Source organism: Panicum hallii, chromosome 6 (assembly GCF_002211085.1).
Source record: "Panicum hallii strain FIL2 chromosome 6, PHallii_v3.1, whole genome shotgun sequence".
In the NCBI taxonomy this organism is placed as follows: domain Eukaryota; kingdom Viridiplantae; phylum Streptophyta; class Magnoliopsida; order Poales; family Poaceae; genus Panicum; species Panicum hallii.
In genome coordinates, this window is record NC_038047.1 from 15,757,839 (window position 1) to 15,777,857 (window position 20,019).

Genomic DNA, 20,019 nt, shown 5'->3' on the forward strand with positions numbered 1-20,019 from the left:
CTTGTACGTCCTTTTAACCTTGTCATCTCCAAATCTTTAAGAGGTTCCATCGAGCTCCTGATCCTCTAACCATTCTCCTCGATCAGGTCATGCTTGAAAACGACGCCGCGTGGCTCATCTTCATTGTTTTTCCGACGATGTTCGATCACCATCAAATCCAGTGACTCGGCCTGATTTTTCTCTCTTTTATAATTCACGTTCTCGAATAACTCGTTCATTTCAACCAGCACAGTCAGCTCGTTTTCACGTTCGGCCCTCACCCGAACCTATTTCGGCACATAACCGAACTCGCTCGCTGTTCTCGTTTTGTCTTTCCGTTACCTCTTCTATCCTCTCTTTGCTCGTTAAATTGTGGGACCCGCTGGTCGGTCCAATCTCGTCTCCCGTGGGCAATCCGGACTCAAGAAAGAGTCCCAGCCCGATGCGCCGCCGCGTCCTTATCCTCGTTCGAGTTGGAGCTCAGCACAATATCTGCAGGTCTATTTAAACGTGTCTTGCACCTCCTGTTCCCCGGTAGCCGACCCTAATTTTCTCCCCTGCGTCGGCTCCTGCGTGCCCTATAAATTCTCGCCTAACCCTAATCCCGCAAACTCTTTGCTCGTTTCGGCTGCTGCTCAACCGCCGCCGTGCACCCTCCCTGCGAGCCCTCGTGCCCTCCTGGTTGCCAAATCTCAGGCCTCCACGTCCCTATAAATCCTGCTCGCGTAACCCTAACCTCGCATCTTTTTGCCTCGCGTTTTCCTGCTCGCGTTCCTGCACCACCACCGCCGTCACCCAGGGCGTCCCCCTGCTGCATCGCATCTCCCTGCTGAGCGCCGCCATTGCATCCTTCTACCCCGTGCGCCTCCTCCTCCACGCCCAGCACAGGCCACCCCTGCCCCTGGGCGCCGCCAGCAGCAGCTGCTGCACCAGCCGCGCCAGCCCTTCCCCCTGGCTGTGCGCGTCCCCTGCAAGTCGCCCCTGCCCCTGTGCGCCGCCCCTGTCCTTGCGCCGCGCGGCCCCCCTGAGGGACAGCCCTGCCGCCCCCTGCCTGCCTCTCTCCTGCAGCGCCGCCACCCCTGCCCAGCATCACCACCAGGAGCACCGCCGCCACCAGGAACAGACCGCAACCATCACGAAGAGAACAGCCACCGCGATTTCCTCCGCAAAATTTGATCACCACGATGCATCTCCGCGGTAAGTTAGGTATGGAATGGAATCCCCTCGTCGTCCTCTTTCATTTGCCCCGCTTCCCGCGATCTCCCGTGCCCGAAATCAACGGGAATTTGAGGAACAGTGGCCGCCGCTGCCATGGCTGTGCTGTTCCAAGCTTTTTGCAGTCCAGTCCCCGGAGAAAGATGTAATTTCCCTGTTCTTTCCTATGTCTTGCAGATTTCGCAGAAAACCCCCTGGATCTATTGCATCTTTTCAATCCAGCCCCACCCGTGGTAATTTTCAGATCTAACCCTAATCTTTTCCTGTGTCTTGTGTTTCTTTTCTGCTAACCCCTAAAGTCTATAGTTAATTGCGTATAGGTCCCTGGAACGCTGTTTTATGCGTAGTTTCCGCGTTTTATATCCGTTTCGATCCGTTCTTTTTGCATTAGTCTTCTAAAACCCTAAGCTATCGTCTAGTAGTGTTGTTGTACCATAATTCCTACTTTTAAAATTAGATATCAATTTAATTTGAATAACATCCTCTCATCTAGTTTCCGAAATAAAATCCAATTGTCTTTTCTCCGGTTTTTATAATTAATGTTAATTTGATTATTATCAACTTAAATATGTTTGTAATTCAATTTGTTTAGTTCAACTCGAATCATAAAGTTATGCATTTAGATGTTCTCACCAGTTTCTTTTCTAATTAATTATTTAATTAGTGTAATTTGTACACAGAGAATTGTATATAAAATTTGACTAAGTTCTACTTTGTCTTTATAAATGCAAATATAATATGAGTTAATTATAATTAGGGATATTCTCTTTTGAATATCTTTTACATTGGTTTTCTAAATTAAAATAAATGAAAGCCTATAGTTCTTTATTTCTTTTTAATATAAATCTCCAGATAGCTGTATCTTTTCAACCCAAGCTCCGTTTTCCGCGTTTCTTTCTTTCTCATGACCCTAGCAACGAGCCTTATCCTTTAGTTCGCTCTTTTAAAGCTTTCCTTTTGTTTGTTGCATCTATTCTTAGTTGTTCTTATTTGTTTGCTTGCTTGTATGCTTCGGTCGGATGCTTGTGTGACGTTAGAAGGAGCGCGATCGAAGAGCTTTGAAGATTTAGAGTTTCAAGAACAAGAATTGAAGATCTGAGCAGCTATTCTCTAAAAGAAAGGCAAGTGTTTTCCTTGATCATACTTTTATCCTAATAATCATAATAAATACAACATTTTCTTTATATGCATGCATGTGTCCTAATTTTGATGGATCCTAATTAAGGATATGCCTAGTCTTTATGATCATTCCTTGTCAACCTGGGTTTTATCTTTATTGTTGGGTAGCTATTGCTTAGTTGCTTCAACTGGTTCTGGTTTGGGAATAATTTATAGCCATGATGATGATAATGATGATGCTACATCTGTTTTATCCATGTTCATGCTCTTTGTATTGTTAATCACAAGATCATATGTTTTAATTGGAACATGGAGAACCACCCAGGAAAACAGTGCAACCATAGTACTATATGGCTCTGGTCTTGGCTAATTAATTAGAGACTCTAGCTTATGATAAGCTTACCGAAAGGGCAAGAGGGGTTGCATCGACGGGGTATAGCTCGGTCCTTTTGAGGCACATGGCTATGTGGTCCTTGGCTAAGGTATTTCCTCATTAGGGAGGGTTATGACCGCTTTGGCTTGAAACCTTAGCGGATTATCATAAGTTAGGGAATCTTTGTAAAGGCCTCGTAGTGAATCTCTTGCCACTCACCTCGGAAGTGTTTAAGAGGCTAGCTACCTTGGGCAAATTGGGAGACACGAATTGTGGGTAAAGTGTACAACCTCTGCAGAGTGAAAACTGATATATCAGCCGTGCTCACGGTTAAGAGCGGCTTGGACCCTCACATGATAATTGAACTTGAAGATGAATTAAATCGTGGACTATGGTTATGGTTATGGTTATCGTGGACCATGTTTATGGTTATGGTTATGCTGTATCGCTTCTCTCTCTTTTAACGTGGGTTTTGGTATGAACTTATACCATAGTAATCAGGTGCTAATAAAATTTGACCAACTAAAATTGCTTATCGCACTAAGCCAGTCAGCCTTTCCTTGATTTTGGCCTTCATGTCATATAATTCCCAACACTTGCTGAGTACCAACCATAAGTGTACTTACGCTTGTTATAGTTGCTGCTCAGAGGAGAAAGTGATGTGAAGTCTTTTGAAGATGATGCTGAGTTCTAGGCCTGCGCAACCCCCGGTCGATTGCCTGTGAAGTTTGGAGTCTTCGTTTCCAAGATAAGCTGTATAACTCTGATAATCTTTATAGTGTTTAAATTCTCTTTTCATGATACTGTTGCTGATTATTCATTGATGAAGTCACTATATGTATGGAACTTGATCCCGGCATACATATAGTTATGCATTCGGTTTGGTCTTTAAAAACCGGGTGTGACAATTATCATGATTGTTTACCCTAAACATTTAAACTGCTGCATAAGGTAGCATGTTTGATTATCTTAAATAATTAAATTAATTACATTTAACACCTTTATTTATTTGACTAGCTAATTGTCTTTAATAACCCTAGGTTATTATTTAATATGGATCTACTTATCAAGTTCTATTTATTTTAGTTTTTCTACACATGATCATGGGTTGAGAATTTGTGGACATGCTACACTACTCAAGAGTAACACCTCAAAATATTCTCATAATTGTTTATGAACAAAAACTAGCATAAATGAATTATCTTTGAAAATAAGCAAAAATCCATAACTTGGTGTATAGCCTACTATTAATCCTAATACTTTTACTATATATTACACATGCAAAAAGGAAGTTATGGTATAAATTTCAAATACAAATACTAACAGAAACATCCTTAATTAAAATCTAAGCATTTCATCAACATATAACAAAGGTACTCGAATTTCTAAGTAATTGAGTAGTAAAGAACTCAAAATTTTTACACAGAGCACACATGGAACATACAACCTAAGTTCCAAAATTCGGCCACAACACATGCATATAACATGAGATACAAATAAAACACTCATTTCCTAATATTTAACCTACATCAGAAAATACACACATACAACTCAAACTTACTATATAAAAGTAGTCGAATATAACTTAAGGATTCAAACAAAACTAGTTTGGTATTTTTATGAATTTTTTACAATTTTCTACAGATTTTTGAAGTTCACAGCTTTTGAATTGGGGGGGGGGGGGGCTCTGGAATTTTGCAGCTAGACCCTTAGAACTTTTGAAATCATCATAAATATGCCCTTGGCTCGTCGGGGAAGAAGGGGCAGAGCCATTGCCGGCCAAATTCCGGCGAGGGTCGGCGTTGGGGGTGGAGAAGGCTGGCCTACGGGCACCAGGAGCTCACGGCGCATCCATGGGTGGGATTGGGAGGAAGAGGGGGTGTCCGGAGGTGAGGTTCCCACGGCGACCGAGGCGGCGGCGGAGAGGAGCTCGTTGGCGAGGGGCTTCCCGACGAGGAGGGTGGCCAAGCTCGGGCCTAATAGCTGCAGCAGGAGGAGAAGAAGCGATTGGAATGGTCGGATTGGACGGAGGAGGGGCGGAGGTAAGGGCTCGACGGCGACAGGATCTCACCGGAGAAGAGTAGAACGATGGCGACTGGGCTCCGGCGAAGGATGGGCGTCGGGGTGGGGTCGTAAAGCTTCGGCGTGGAGCGGTGAAGCTTTCTAGGTGGTCGTCCAGGACAATGGGGGGCTCGAGATGGGAGCTCCGCGGCGACCAGAGGTTCACCGGCGAAGAAGAAGGAGGCGGCGGTGGTGTTCGGGGCTCTGGGCGATTGGAGAGCAAAAGAGCGAGTGGAAAGGGGAAGAGAGGAAGCTAGTGCTGCTCTTGATCCAGAAAAGAGGGGGCGAGGGGGCGTGCACGGGCGGCTGCTGCGGCGGCGAGGTGGCAGACGGTAGAACCGCGGGGCGGCGTGGCACGCGCGCGAGTGGGCCAGGGAGGAGGAGCTAGGGCGGTGCTCGGGCTGGGGGCGACGCGTGGAGGCGAGGGCAGCAGGAGGTGGCGCTGGGGAGGAGCTGGCGTGGCGGTGAGCGGCGCTGATGGCCTATGGTAGAGAAGCAGAGCAGGGAGCAGAGCAGGCGCCAGAGGAGGAAGAAGGGGAAAGGGGTCCGAAGGACTTCCTTGGAATTTGCAAAAATCTTAGGGACCTCACTGCAAACTGAATTTTCCCACTGATCTAAAGCTCTAATGAGGAAATGGTCAAAATAGAAGTTGTAGAACTTTTCAAATCCTACAACTTTGCTTTAGGGTTCAAGTTCAAAAACCCAAAGCTCAATGCTTTATTTTATCATTTTGCACTCAAATCAAACTTTAAATAAGTTTTGTCCTTCTTAAGGTAAATTTCTTATAACTTTGGACCTACTTGCAAGTATTTATGACATGTCATGATGACTTACACCTTTTTACATTTTGACCCTTGGTAATTTTTGGATGTTACTTTTATACTTCAACTAATTTACATAAAGGGACTTGTACTTTCATAAATTTACACAAATACCCCTATTTTCATAACTTTGCTCAATTTTCACACAATTCAAACCATACACAACATTTTTCCTATTGGCTTGCTATAATTAACACCTAGGTTGTTACAGACGACTATGTCGACCTCAACTTAGAAGCAGAAGACAAAGGGAAGGACCTTGCTTTAGGTTCATGCTCATCTACGATCTGAATACCTATTAGGCATTGCTTGCTAGATATGCTATTGCTTCATGTTGAGCTACTATCTGATGAACCTGCATGGCCTCTTTATTTACCTGAACTCTTTGCTTTCCCATACACTTGATATATATATATATATATATGAGATGCCTTGCCACACTTTGCATGGGTATATGTGGGAAATGAATGGATAGTCTTGGCATGAGTGGAGATACACTTTCCAGGAGTTGGTGAATAGGGCTTATATTAGGGAGCGAGCGAACCTAACTTGATTTTTGGATGGAGGGCTTGGAGTGTGTATCTTGGCACACTCTACGGAGTGCCTTTGGCGGGCATAACTTTGTGGATACTTGGTGAGGAGTTGGGGGCACCTGTAATGTGTACGGCTGCAGACCACTGCGATGGATATGCATGCGACGAAGATGCTCGCTTCAGCATATGATTTGTGGGACTATGTTAAGCGTGCACACCACTTACCCATTATGTGGGTGGGCCCGGTCCGGGCCTAGCTAGTGCGGTACCAAGCCGGTAGGAGGATCGAGTATCGGTGAAGGGGGAGGAGGTACTAACCTCACGTTCCCCCGAGACGCAAGGCCTTTACAGTCCTAGGGCGAGCTCATGTGGGAGGATGCGCCCAAGACCTGGGAAAGCTGAAATGGTACCGAGGCTACTAGTTTCTATGTCAGTAGACCGGTGTCTCTTCGTTCGGTTGGGTCGCTCCTAGCTTGCTTCAATTCGAGTGGGTCCAGGTGTACAACACCTGCAGGGTGAAAACTATACATATAGCCACATCCTCGATCATGGACAACCCTACTTTTCTGTTTCTCTTATTAGAGTAGTGTTACCTAAATTTCTACCTACCTCTAGTGCCTGCCTGGGGTAGCTGAGGTGCGAGGAGAGGGAGTTCTCACACCGACTTGGTGGTTTGGAAGGTGTGTGTAGACTGGGAACCCAGGGTGCCAGGACAGCCCTAGTCGAGGTGTCGTGGATGATGATATTCTCTACTTGCTACTACTGCATAGGAAAACCCTGAGCCTTTCCTTGTTATTTCTATATACTAGGATAGTCCACCTTAAAGCTTGCATACGGATGGTCGCGTGGACCTGTCCCATTCCTTGGGGGCAGATCATTAGTTGCAGGTTCGAACTTGAAGCTCAAAAACCGATCATGAAGATGCTACGTCGAGAGGGTTGCATTGCTTCGCTCAAGGCTGCCTGTGGCGAAGACAGGACATGAAGCCTTGATGCCTAGCCACTGCTTTGTAGGATTTCTATTTGTCGTTTAGCCTAAGGGGCTTGTACCATATCGTGTTCCGAGTTGATTCGGATGTGAGTATTAAACATTGTACTCTTTTATCATTGTATGGAAATGATATTATGCTGGAATGAGTTCTATACATGATAGCGCTTGATCCAGGGACTATCACAAAGGTACAGGGAGTCGGAATCTCAGAAATTAGAATCTGGTTTGTTTCATCAAGCATCAACATGATCCCCTAAGGTGTCCTTTGCTCATAACGAGTAAAGTAGGACATTCAGGTTGCTGATCAGAAAATTATTAGTACTCATTACCTGTCGTCGTGCTATGTCTTGCAGCTTAGATGATCTCCGTGAGGCTGAGGAGATTGGCGTGAGTACCCTACCTATGTTACCTTAATCATCTATGGGGCTTCTTAGCTTCTCCTTATCTTGTGCTGTTGAGAGTTAGAACAGTTGATAGAGGAAGACTTATCCCTTCTTTGTTCAACAATCCATCTGGAGATTTTCTTTTCAATTTTGCAAATCAAAACTAAGTTCCTCAAATGAATCTCTCTGATTGCTCCATGTGTATAAATCCTTACCAGGGTATTACTTCCCTTCTCATATCTAAAGCTTTTGTGGAGCTCAAGGTATGGCAAGGATGAGGCGTACCTGTACTTCATATGTTGCAAAGATAAAGAGTGGATCCATGGAGAAACAAGTCATAAACCAAGATTAAGATGTGCATGTGTGTGGATGGATGATGGTACGATGACTCCTCTTTTGTGCGACCCCTCTCTCCTTTATTTTGTTAATATATATATATATATATCTTTTGACATAGCTATCCCCTTTATTCTTCTCTCTGTTTTTTTTGGGTCATGCTTCTTAGCATGCCTTTGTTTTTCTTTGGGATAACCATATCTTCTTTCCATTTTTTTCAGGGATACTTGGAGAGAGATCACGTAACACATGGAATATTTATTTGGTGGATGGATGGAGCATGCTAATTACCGGTGTAGGAATTTTGCAATATATGTGGAGTGTATGTGATCTTGATCAAGAGGATATGAAAAGCATCTCACTAGGGTCACAACAATTTGGCAAAGCTCAATGAAATAGCATACGTGTAGGGATTTTTCAATGTAGATAGCATATGGCTCTGGTAGGACTTGTAGCATCAATGAGAAACTTGTCTTCTTATTTTATTTTTGAAAACAAAGACTCCATATATCACGTCTTACTTAGAAAGCGATTGTAAAGCTCTATCTTACATATCTATCCCCACAACAATCTAGACTTGGATGAAGCATGTGCAATCCTCAAGATTTTCAGGTTCATGGCAAAGGTTTAAACAGCCAATAGATTCAAACTCAGGAAACACTATGCTTAGGACTAAGCAAGATAGACAAGTAAAAGCATAAGAATTATTCATCCTTTCAACTTAGGAAAGCTAAGAATTCCTACCACGCATATGGAAAGGGAAATTTAAGTAGAAAATATTTTTGTTTTTTATTGTTTTTATATTTTATTGAAAGCAGTAAAGATACAATTCACTTGGTGGAGAACCTCCCCCAAGCTAGCTCTTGGTTTAAGGTCCGATGAGCAGAACCCTCTCCATACCTGTTTAACTCAAGGTCCAGTCATCCATACTTGGAGAGGAGGTCGAGAACGATGACGTCTTCTTCACCCGCCACACCTTCTTCCTCTTCTTCTTTGATTTTGGTGGTGTGGGTGTCGGGTCATCGGATTGGAGCCATGGCTCCATCCACAACCTGTTTCCTTCATGGTCTTGATGAATCAGGTATGTTTGTCCTTCCTTGGTTTGGAACCTGAACATCATCTTCTTGCCCATGATTCGGAGATGGATCTTCCCAGCCCCGACATTGATCTTAGCCTTGGCATCTCTTAGGAATGGTTGCCCAAGAATGAGTGATATTCCTAAGTCTCCCTCCATGTCAAGTAATATGAAGTCTCGCACTAGAAGGTTCTTTACTATCTCCTCGGGGTATCGAATTGTCGAGTCGGCAAGCTACACGCACATACATGTTGAGGAAAGAGCTGGATAGCATAGGTTCTTGAATGTCACCTTGGGCATGATGTTGACACTTGCTCCAAGGATGCAAAGGGCCTGCTCGAAGTGACAGTCATAGATTGAACAGCTGATCACGGGGTATCCCGAATCTTCTGTTCTTGGTGTTGCCAATCTTCCCTGCCGGTCTCTTCTTAGACGTGTGAGCCTCTCTGCATAGGTAGTAAAAGATGTATCCTTTGATAGCTTACCCCATTTGGTGGTTACTGCATTGACACTTTCCAGGGAAGCTTCAGGTTGCCATGGAATTCTTCTGATTTTAGCCGAGGGTACAACAACAGCCAGCTAAGCTAGTTGAGTTTCAAGCATCTTGTTGAAGCTCAACTGACTCTTGATAGCGAAGGAGATGCCATCCATCTTTGCTTGAATGGTCTCCAAGGTCTTGTCGTTGGTGGCCATCTTCTTTTGCAATGATTCGTTGACTTTTGCTTGGCCAAGGACATGATCCCTCAAGGAAGGTTGGTTAGGATTAAAAGAATTTGAATTACCATTACCTCCTTGGTAGTAGGGGCGCGATTGCTTCCACCCCTAACCTCCTTGTGGATGAAACCCGTTGTTGTTGTTGTTGTTCATGTACATGACTTCTTTCTAGGTTTCAGGGCAATCGTTCCTCGAATATCCGGTGTTCCCACAGACCTCGCATGTCATGCGAGCATCCATGGCTTGAAGTGCTTGCATTGGAGCCTTGTCCTAGGGTCGTTCCTCGATCTTCTTGAGGAGGAGGTCGAGCTTTGTAGCGAGCATGTCCATCTCCTTGATGGTGTGCATGCCCCGCTGGCATGGTTGGAGACGTTCTTCGTCCATCTTATCGATCAAAGTCTTGGCCCTATCAATGGTTAGCGAGAAGAAAGCACCACCTGAAACAGCGTCGATGTGGTCGCGGGCTGTTGGAGTCAGCCCATTGTAGAAGTTCTGAAGGATGAGCCAATTGTCCATCCTATGGTGAGGACACACTAGGATGTACTCCTGAAGCCTCTCCCATGCTTCAGATGTAGACTCATTTGACGCCTGCTGGAAACTGGAGATTCTTCCTCGAAAAACATTGGTTTTGCCCATCGGGAGGAACTTAGCAAGGAATTCCTTGGTGCAATTATCCCAAGTGTCCACTGCACTTGTGTTGGCATAGAACCACTGCTTTGCCTTCCTAGAAGAGAAAACGGAAATAGTCAGAGTCAGATTGCATCCTGAGCGACTCCCTTAATGACAAAAGTGCTGCAGTGCTCCAAGAATTGTTGGTGATGTGCGCTGGCATCCTCGTTGGCCATGCCACAAAATGGGCTGGCCTGCACCATCGTAATGAGACCCGTCTTGATCTCAAAATTTTCAACTCCTCTAGTAACAGATGGCCCGACCGGGACATTGTCAGCTGAGGGAGCTGAGAAATCCCGAAGTGTCTTCTGGGCCATGATCCTGGAAGTTGGTGGAGCAATATTGACTGATTCGGCTATCGAGAGTGAAATCTGAGGAGGTACGACACGGGGTTGAACTCTTCTCAAAAGTGCCTCCGGATCCTGAGTGAAATTATGCGACAGATCGAAACAAGTCATACACTACCCTATTTTCACATCAAAGAGAGAAAACAAAGCCAAGTTAGCCAATTTAAACAATGAATACCAACAAAGATATTAATGGAGAACTTAGTTTATTCTTTTAACTAGTGCCTTCCCCGGCAACGGCGCCAAAAATGCTTGTTGGGGCTTGTTAGCGTCATCACTAGGATCATTAATCCCTAGCAATGGTGCCTAAAATGTCGTGTGGTATTTCTTACATCACAGAAAAATCAGCAAGCGCACGGAATAGTTCTGACACCCTAGGTGTCAAATTTATATCACACTAGGAAAGAAATTGTAATAAATATGTTGAATTATATGAAATTTGGGTGTTTAAGTGAAAATAAGGACTTATGTGTAATTTTGCAAAAGTATGAGTCCTTTTATGCAAAATAGTTGAAGTACAAAAGTAACTTTAAAAGTTTACTTAGGGCCAAAGTGTAATAATGCAAGTCATCATGACATTACATGAAAACTTGCAATTATGTCCAAAACTGCATAAAATTTACCTTAATAAGGACAAAACCTATTAAGTTTGAATTTAGTTCAAAGTTTAAAATTAAAGCTTTGTACCTTTGGTTTTTGAACTTGAACCCTAAAGCAATGTTGTAGGGTTTGAAAAATTCTACAACTTCTATTTTGGTCATTTTCTCATTAGGGTTTTGGATCAATGGGAAATTTTACTTTACAGTGAGGTCCCTGAACTTTCTGTTTTTGCAAACGAGTCCCTTGGACCCCCCCCCCCTCTCTTCTTCCTCCTCTGGCGCCCTGCTCTACTCCTCTACTCCCCTCTGCCGCCCACCGCCGCTCTAACTCCTCCACGGCGCCACCTCCTGCTCGGGCAGACCCCACGCGTCACTTGGACACCGGCCACCGCTCCAGCTCGCCCCTGCTGGTCCTTTCCCACGCGCGCCACGCCGACTCGAACGCCGCCCGGCCGATAGCTCGCCGTCGCCGTGGCATGTGCGTCGAGCACCCCCTCCGGGCCTCTATTCCCCTGCTCTCGAGCTTCTCCAACTCGTGAGCTAGTCCTCCTCCACCCCCGACACCGCCCCTTGCCGGAATTTGGCCGGCGATGTCCCTGCCCCTTCTTCCCCGATGAGCAAGGACCCAATTGCTCTGATTTCAATCTTTCTAGGGTTCTGTCTGTAAATTTTGAGTCCCTCCCCCAAATTCAAATCAGTGAATTTCTAAAATGTGTAGAAAATTGTAGAAAATTCAGAAAAATATCAAACTAGTTGGGTTTGAATCCTTGTATTAAATACTACAACTTTTGTATTATGATCATAAGATGAATATGTGTATTTTGTGCTGCAATTTAATTAGTAGCTAATAGGTACTTTAATTACATCTTTTGATCCATAGCAGTGCTGAGGCTCAAATTTGAAACATGAGATGTATGTTCCATAAGTAGAGCTGTGTAAAATTTGGAAGCTCAGCACAGCCCTCTAGCTATGATGTTTAGATAACCTTGCTTTATGTTGATAAAAGTTTCATAATTTAATTCCAAATGCACCTCTTCATGTTTATAGCTCAAAATTTTACTTTAGCTTTGTTTCAGTATGTATAATCCAAGATAAAAGTTTGAGAGTCAACACCCTAATGTAGATTTAGTAATGAATTTAAGCTTAGATTCAAAGGAAATTCATGAACAATAGTTTTAGTTCATGAAAAATTATGAAAATAAAGTAGAATGATTCCTTTGAGTAGTGTGGCATGTCCACAAATTTTCAACCTATGATCATGTGTAGAACAACCAGGATAAATAGAACTTGATATAGCAATGTTATATTCCTAACTTAAAGTTTGTCTAATTAATCAAAGTAAGTCCATAACTAAGTAATAACCTAAAGTTATTAAAGGTAATTAGTTAGTCAAATAAATAAAGTTGTTAAGTGTAATTAGTTTAATTTGCTTAAGAAAACCCAACATGCTACCTAATATAGTTAGTTTAAATGTTTAGGGTAAGCAGCCATGTTACTTAATGTAACTAGGTAGTTTAGTAAATATCCGATAAATGACTGCCTAGTAAAGGGAAATTGTGTTGTTTGTTAGTATGTAATGTTAGTTTCTTTGGATTGCAACTTTATCGTGAAGTGAAATAAAAGTGTATGCATCCATTGAACCACATCTTTGCATATCATACAGACTCAACCACTCTCGCCGACGGAGACTACGAACTGATCCCGGAACCCGAAGTGGAAATTTCTGAAGACCCCGGGAACGTCGTCGGAAATCTAACTGAAGCTCCGAACCAAAGTTCAGAAAACTTTGACACTCCTGCCCCCAGCCCCACTCAAGAAGGCAAGCCCCGGACATAAACCCGCTACTTTATTTACACTGCAATCTACATTTATATATATACTTGTGCATTAAGTTCTTAGGAGTTGTCTGAAAACTCTAGTTGCATATTCCTAGGAACCAATGTACTGAATACTAGAACTTCAGTCCGAATAGCTGCTATGCTAATAGGATCGGTAGAAGTCGAGTGATTGCCTGTCACTCACGAGCTTTATAGGAATTGTAGTGTTTACATTCCTGTAATCACTATAAGGATGATGGACGGGATCTATGTGAAGTATCATGGTTGCGATGATACCCCGTCTGTGTTGATAAATTTGGCTAAGGTTGCAGTGTGTGGTAGCGGTGGTTAAGCGTTTGAAAGTACTAGCCACATGCCGTGAAATATGGTAAGCGGTAAGCCTAGTAACCAATCGGCCCGGCAAGTGGACATACCTCCCACCACTCGTATTTGGTTTTTCCAGTTACTCGCTTCGACGTGTGGGAATACGTGTTGTAGGGCAACCAGGAGTATGGTCATGTAGTCGCGCTACAAACGTACGTCCTGCATATTGGATGTGCGTATGGTCCTGTAGTCGGTTGTGGTGGATCTGATCCGCGAATCGGAATGAAAGACAAACGGTTGCTTCGGAACAATCGTTGGATGTTCCAAGCGTGTGAGTTAGGTTTGCCCTTGCAAGGTTATGAAATTCGATTTAGAATCGTCCGTTTCTCGCGGAGATTGAGACTGCTTGATCCCTTTGCCATATAGAGTAACAAGAGCAACCTTATGGTTATCAACGATAATGTTTGTTTAAAAGATTCTACCATGCTTGAATAGTTATAGTTGCTTACCCAGAATGGATAATCAACCAGAACCTGAAAGCTAAAAATGGATAATCAACCAGAACCTGAAAGCTAAAATTTGAAAGTAAGGATCTACTCTTTGATGCTTTTCAGCTGAAAGCTAAACTCAGAACCATTTAAAGCCTTCATAGTCTAGTTACATGGCTAAGTATACCATGAAACGGGTAAGCCTTGCTGAGTATTAGGATACTCAGCCTTGCATTGTGACTTTTGTTCCAGGTGATCCCCCTGAGGACTCTACTCTGCCTGTGCCATGGCCCTATGCTCTTCCCGATGGTTGGTCCGTGGAATGGGACCTGTCCCCGGCCAACACTGATCATACCGAGTGATGTCATGCTAGGGCTTAGCATGATGTCCGTACTGGCGACATGTATAGTTGTCGTGTTTTAAATTCCGCTGCCATGAACATGGAACTATAAACTGGTTTGTAATAATTTCTATCAGTTTGGAACTTATGCTACTTTTGGAAACTCTTGTAATATAGATGCCTGTGATGGAAAATATGATGGCGATTGTATCTCTGGACTCGCCTTCATGCGAGGTACCTTGTTTGATCCTGCTTTCGGTGGTTTATCGGGACGTTACCCAACGGCCAAGGGGTTACACCGTTTGAAGTACGATTGGAGCCCTTGAGAGAGGACTTGCGTACTTGAGCCAGTGTAATTCAGGTTGATTCTGCCATAGCTGGTATCAGAGCTAACAAGTGTACCCTGGAGCTATGATTAGCCTTAAAAATGTTTTTAGTATAAAATTTGGCCAACAAAGTATTTGGCAAAAATATGTTGGACTCGTTAAGGATTGTGCTTAGTATGTAAAGCCCTAGGGTGATGTTTATTAAGGAAATTAGAGGTGGCTATAATATGTATATGTATATATATAACTCTAACTACCAGCATTACATTTCCGTCAAAATTTACATTCCTGCACAACACCAATCTTACATTTGGTAACGACACCTTCGATGGTAAGGTAAGAAGGTAAGGATCCTTAGCTAACTGGGGAGTTAGCCTTCCAGTCGGTGATGCGAACCGAACGCTGTTTCTCAAGCAGTGGCCTACTTGAGATGCTGCCAATATATCAACTTAGGTTGAATATGTTGGGAGTATATGGTTCGGCGCAGGGTATGGCGATCGCTGTTCATACTCCCGCATTTTGCGGTACCCCCGTGAATACGTTGTTTCGATAACGTATGCTAACGTTGTCTGTACGGCGGTAATTGTACAAATGCTGTTTCTATAGTGAACAGTAATGATTTGGAATGCTTTCATGACATGCTGGCATGAAAGGTTCATTGGATATACATTGTGGTCTTCTGTAGGTACGCTAACCATGATTAAGAGGTTAAGACGGATAGGACTTATCGACTAGATATTAGTGAGAGATGTATGAATTATGTTACCGAAACTAACCACGTAAGTCCGAAGATATTCGGCAATTGTTTTGGTTGTGAGGTTGAATAGTACGTGCATGCATAATCCATTAACAAACAAAATGAGTGCTTGAATGTGTTGTTCTTTTAAGGACAGGTAAAGTGTTGTCTATCTTTAGTGTGGTTTTAATCGAATCCTTGTGGTAGCCTTAGTTGAGTATTTTAAACATCCATCTGGTTTCCAGCCTTTGCTGTTACCAGAATCGATTGTCTTGTTCCATTTACCTTGTGAGTTCTCAGCAGGGTAAATGAATCTCTTCATCTGAATTCTTGTTTCAGATGGTGGCTCCTTCAAACACTTTCTGGGATCATGCAGGGCATTTCCATACCAATGCCTTGCACTGGGGGGTTTTCCCCGTCTTTTATGGTAATCACTTAGTCTATTCTTCTACACCAAGCCTCCCCAGTATGATGGAGTGTAGTATAGGGAGGAAGGTGTTTCGCGATGCAGAGTCAAGATGACTATTCCTCAGCATCCTTTCCGTTCTCAGTGGCACCCCATCGAGGTCGATGTGGTTGGCTATCGTCTTGTTGACACCATCGAGACTGCCGCTCTTGAGGCTATCCATATCTTTTGCAACCATCATCCCATAGAAGTTGCCGGGCATCCCATCGGTCTATTCCCTGCCATAGATTCCAGTGATTCTGAGTGGAATTTCAGGATAGCCCATTATGGCCATATGTTGAGAGATTCAGTCGAGGAAATGCTCCGTGGTACCATCTGGTTTATGAATGTTTAGCACCATTATCAGATCTTGTTACACCACAGTATGGGTCAGTTGACTGGTATAGCTCAAGGTCACTACCGAAATGTTGTTCGGCAAGTCACTCAGATAGTGGAGCTTCAAGCCCTGGTCACCGAGAAAGAGGAAATTATCGCAGCACGGGATGAGACCATTCTTCACCGGGAGGATCAGATCAATGAGAGTGATGCAATAATCACTCAACGTGATACGATTATCGAGTTCCTCCAGGAGCAAATCCACAATCTTATCCTTGAGGCTGACGACGCCCATGCTCACATTGATGAACTTCAGCAGCAGCGAATACCTCCTGCTGTACCTGTAGTACCTGAAGGTGGAGAAGAAGACCCGGAGGAAATCGAGGGAGTTTCTGATCTCGATTCCGAGCATGGAGACCCAGAACCCAACCCTCAGCCAGATTACTCCTCTTTCGGCAGCCAGTCCTCTGTAGGCGACCTCGATGATTTCTAGTTTGTCCAAATCATCGATTCTCTAGATGTAACCAGAGTAAAGTGTAGTGACATAGGTAGTAAGTAGTCTACCTAGACCCAGTGCCATTTGTTGTAATATAGATGGCCTGTGTACGGACCACCTTGATGTACGATGTTAAGGACGACCAGTATCTATGTTGTAATCTAAGTCTTGTGTTCTGCCATCTTGTTCAATATCTTTGCATCTGAAAAGAGTTGGTTGAATGGAACATGTGAATTACATATCTGTTAATTGTGGTATGCCTTCTGAAAATGGGAGTAAGGATATGTGGTTAATAATGGACATCTCCTTTGTTTCAGATGGTTGGAGCCACGCGTGGAACCCCGGAAGGTTTCCGGGCAGACCAGGCCAGCGGTTCCCAACAACCGCCACTACCACCCCCAAATCTCGCCGAGGTTATGGCTCGGCAGACCGAGCTTCTTAATCTGCTAGTACAGACACAACAGAACCAACATCGCCAGCAATCACGAGGAGGTCGTGATGATCCTCACCCTCAGGTGGCAAACTACCAAGATTTCTTCAGCACTCAGCCCCCGCTATTCAGCAAAGTTGAGGAGCCCCTTGATGCCGATGCTTGGCTTCGCACCATGGAATCCAAATTTGCTCTTCTTACGATTCCATGTGCGGACTCCAGTAAGGCTCACTTTGCTGCCCAACAACTATGTTGTGCTACCCGTATTTGGTGAGATAATTATTGTGCCATTCAACCTGATGGCCACGTTATCTCCTGGGAAGAATTTTGGAATGCTTTTAGGGCACACCATATACCTGAAGGACTGATGGAGCGGAAGTTAAATGAGTTCTTGGCACTCACCCAAGGCACCCACACCGTACTACAATATGCACAGGCTTTCAATCACCTATGCGAGTACGCGGGTTATCACGCTGACAGAGACACCAAGAAGCAAGATCGTTTTCGTCGGGGCTTGAACACTAAGCTCAAGGAACGCCTGAACCTTGTGAAGGCCAATACCTTTAGTGAACAGGTTAACATGGCCCTGACCCAGGAAGATTGCATCACGGCACACCATGCCGAAAAGAAACGAAGGATTTCCACTGGACCCGCTAGTGTTCAACCATCGCGGTATCGATTTGTTCGGAATGCACCGCCTAGAGCGCCACAGCGGAATGCTCCACTTGGCAGACTGGTTTTCAGGCCGCCTCAGCAACCCAGAGGATACAGACCTCCAGTGCCTCTGCAACAGCCACAACAGTTTGGCCCACGGCCAAACGCTCAACAATTTCAACAGAGAAGCAGCACCAATCGCTGTTTCAATTGTGGTAGTGTGGACCACTTTATCAAAGATTGTCCGCGGCCCAGGAAGCCTAATCGAGGCAAGGTTCTAATCAGAATAACCAGAACAAGGGCAAGAGGCCAATGATGCAAGTCCGGCAAGGGCGAGTTAACTTCACCACCCTTGCGGCGCTTCCGGATGGAGCCCCCATCATGTCGGGTACATTTTCTATTCATCACAAACTAGTTGTTACATTATTCGATTCAGGAGCAACTCATAGTTTCGTTAGTAACAACTGTGGTACCCGAATATGGACTGAAAGGTTACCTCCAACCAAATGGTTAAAAGTGTGCCAATTCAGTTAGGTAGCAAATTAATCAAAACTGATTTGGTTCTGCTAAATTTAGAGGTATTGATGTTATACTTGGGAAAAATTGGATGACAGAACATAGAGTACTGCTAGATATCTCTTCCCGAGTTATTGAGATTGATTCACCACATCAAGGAGCCACCACCCTCTACCTGCCTCAGCAAGAATATCTTCACTCTTGTGCCTATGCTATCACAGACATCAAACTAGAAAATATTCCTATAGTCTGTGAGTATCTCGATGTCTTTCCAGACGATTTGTCTGGAATGCCACCAGACAGAGACATCGAGTTCGTTATTGAGCTTCAACCTGGCACCGCTCCTATTTCAAAGAGGCCGTATCGTATGCCTCCTAATGAATTGGCCGAGCTAAAGACCAGCTTCAAGATCTTCTTGACAAAGGTTTCATACGCCCAAGTGCTTCACCTTGGGGATGTCCCGCTCTCTTTGTAAAGAAAAAGGACAATAGCTTAAGGCTATGTGTCGATTATCGTCCACTTAATGCGGTCACTATCAAAAATAAGTACCCCCTTCCCCGCATTGACATCTTGTTCGATCAACTAGCTGGAGCTAAGGTTTTCTCTAAGATTGATCTACGCTCTAGTTATCATCAGATCAAAATCAAGCCTAGTGGTATTCCAAAAACGGCTTTCTCGACCAAATATGGACTATATGAATATCTGGTTATGTCTTTTGGACTCACTAATGCACCGGCATATTTCATGTATCTTATGAATTCAGTCTTTATGCCGGAGCTCGATAAATTCATCGTGGTTTTCATTGACGATATTCTGATATATTTTAGGACTGAAGAAGATCATGCTAATCATATACGTGTCATTCTTCAATGACTACGTGATCACCGCTTTTATGCCAAATTCTCTAAATGTGAATTCTGGCTTGATAGTGTGAAATTTTTGGGACATACTATATCCAGTGAAGGCATATCGGTTGATCCAACCAAAGTTCAGGAAGTTATGGATTGGAAGCCTCCAACTTCAGTCCATCAAATCCGTAGTTTTCTTGGATTGGCAGGATATTATCGCCGATTCATTCCAGACTTCTCCAAAATAGCCAAACCCATGACTAAGCTACTCAAGAAGGAGGTTAAATTCCATTGGGATGATAAGTGTGAAGAAGCATTTCACACACTGAGAAAACTTCTAACCACTGCTCCAGTGCTAGCTCAGCCAGATAGTACCCAGCCTTTCGATGTCTATTGCGATGCTTCCGGAACCGGACTTGGTTGTGTTCTTATGCAAAACAACTGGGTCATTGCTTATGCATCTAGAGTACTCCGAAATCATGAACAAAATTATCCAACCCATGATCTTGAGTTGGCAGCTGTTATTCACGCTCTCAAGATTTGGAGACATCATCTTATGGGTGCCAAGTGTAACATTTACACTGACCCATAATCTTCGCTGACCTAAATATGAGCAAAGGCGTTGGTTAGAATTGATCAAAGACTACGATCTTGAAGTACACTACCATCCTGGCAAGGCCAATGTGGTTGCAGATGCACTTAGCTGCAAGGAACATTGTCATTGCTCATCCATAGAAAACTTCAGTGAAACTCTCTGTTATCAGATGAGAAATCTCAATCTGGAAATCATTCCTCAAAGTAGTCTGAATCTATTATCTATTGAACCTACCCTTCAAGATAGAATCATCATGTCGCAATTACATGATGAAGGTATCAAAATTATCAAGCAGAAACTATCTCAAGGAGAAGCAAAATATAGATGTTTCCACACTGATCATCAAGGAGTTCTATGGTTCAATAATCGTATTGTTGTACCTAAGGATTGTGATATCCAGGTAGTTAGACAACTAGATATTAAGTTTGGGAATAATATATGTAAGCAGGATATA

General features: G+C 43.8%; 1 non-coding gene across 1 annotated transcript; it reads left to right on the top strand.

Annotated features, from left to right (window-relative positions):
- Positions 1–10,113: 10,113 nt before the first annotated feature.
- On the top strand, positions 10,114–10,220 carry LOC112898635. The gene has a single exon (XR_003229897.1). It is a non-coding gene; the product is annotated as a small nucleolar RNA R71 (small nucleolar RNA).
- Positions 10,221–20,019: the final 9,799 nt, after the last annotated feature.